This window comes from Akebia trifoliata, chromosome 2, assembly GCF_017979445.1.
Source record: "Akebia trifoliata isolate Shusen 1 chromosome 2, ASM1797944v1, whole genome shotgun sequence".
Taxonomy (NCBI): Eukaryota; Viridiplantae; Streptophyta; class Magnoliopsida; order Ranunculales; family Lardizabalaceae; genus Akebia; species Akebia trifoliata.
The window spans coordinates 16,790,970-16,793,157 of NC_141376.1; positions in this window are offsets into that span (position 1 = coordinate 16,790,970).

Sequence of the window (2,188 nt, forward strand, 5' to 3'; positions counted from 1 at the left end):
AAACAATTTATTTTAAAACAAAACTCTTTTTTGTGATTTCCTTATTGCCGTCAACATTACGTTCCTAAAAAGACAAATTATTTAAACCAATTACACACTTTTTTTTCAAAATTATTTTATAAAGAAAACTAGAAAGAAAAAAAAACACTATCCTATGATCAATCGCACTTACCCTACATAAAAAAAAATAAAAAAAATCCACGCACGTAAAAAAAATCAAACGTCACGGTCTTCCAATCACTATATTATCTTCAACAAAATTAACCATTTCAAAACCCTTCGTTATTTATGACCACCTTAGATGACCCTTGATTAAATTACAAGAATAATATGCCGAAGTCAAATATAAATGGCATGCTCAATAATCGAACGAAACAAAAATAACAAGAAAGAAAAACAAAAAATAAAAAAAAATAAAAATAAAAAAAAAACAAAGATGCAAATAACGAATAAACAAACAGACAAAGAATAATAAAAAAAAATCTAGGTTACTTTAGCGATGCTCCCATATTTGGGGTTTTTCAAGTCTGATCCTCAATGTCCCTAGTGGAGTCGCCACTGAAATCGCCCTCGATCCGCGGGGTGTGCGGATCCTCTTTTGACCCATGAGGTTTGGGAGTCGCCACCTAGTTATTGTGGTCTAGGAACCAAACTGACTCTAAAATGGATAAACACTAATCTACTATAGAAAATCTGAATCCGGGGATCATGTTACGGGGTTGGAAGGTGTTAGGCACCAACCCCACCCGGCCATTGCCGGTCTCTACTTATCCCAAATAAATCTACATCGCTAATGACAAACCTAGATTAAAAAATAATATAAAAAAAAACTTACCTTCGATCTGCAAAAGTGCTATTCCCTCAGATCTGGTGAAAACGGCTCCTTGTACCGTATTCCTTACTTCGTTCTATCTCCGGATCTGATTTCTGATCTCCGAGGTAAGGTATCTCCTTCTTGGATCTGGGTGCTTCGAATTTGTTGTGGATTTTTGGGATATTTTTGAGAGGTTTTTGGGTGTTTTTTTAGGCTAAAATCAGAGCAGGGGTGTTAGGTAAGGAGTTGAGGCTCCAAAATTAGGGTTTTGGAGAGGTTGTGGGGGCCTCTTTACCTACTTTTCCTAGGGTTTTTTCTTTGATACGAAAATAGGGTGTGGAGGCTCCTATTTATAAAGTTTTTTAGAAGTATTAGGGTTTGATTAGGGTTTCTTTTAGGGTTTCAATTAGGGTTTTGACTTAGTCTTTAGGGTTTTAATTTAGGGTTTTGACTTTAGTCTTATGAGATTGACTTTAATACTTGACTTTAGTCTTACTTAATTGACTTTAATTTGACTTTAGTTTTATTTGATTGACTTTAATATCTTGACTTTAGTCTTGCTTGATTGACTTTAAATTTTTGGAGAACCCCTCTCTATTATATCTTTAATTCTTTGGACCCCCAAATGGAGGGGTCCTTAAAGAAATATCTTGCGAACCCTCAATAATTTTGCCTGAAAGCCTGATTGATCGATTTTTTGTTCACATTTTAAAATTAATTTTATTAATGTTTTAATTTACATTATTTAATGATTTATTTATTAATTTCGAAATCTTTAATTATTAAAATTGTGAAATTATCATTTTGCCCTCGGAGAGGATTTTTTACGTTTTAAGTCATTTTTCCATGTTTCAGGATGTTTTGAAATCAGTTTTTCGTAAGGAATTCAATGGGAATGTTGGTTTTTGTCATTTATGAAGTTTTTTTGTATGAAATGGTCGTGAACTTTATGAGGGTTATTTTCGTAATTTTGTTGAATTCTGTTAAAATTGGTGAAATGATTTATTTGGTTCCGATTTGTTGTTTTATGTGTTTGAATGGGTTTTCCTAAGTGTAATGTAGGCTCTAGGGTTGTTTTGATGTTAGGGGTATTTTGGTAATTTGGTCAATTTTTAGTGATTTTTATCGTGAAGCTTCTTTTTGGTTTGCAAGATGATAATTTCTATGTTTTTGGAGTCGTATTTTCCTAGCGTAGCGTGATTTCTAAGATTTTGTCAGTTCGAGATACCTCATCCGAATTTCTGAAACACATCTGGTAACAAAATAAAGCAATGGAATACACATCCATCATTGGGAATCGTTGCGATCGGGTTGACGAGTTGATTAATCAGGCGAGTGCAAAAATGGGGTGTCTACAGATGCCCCTCTTTGACA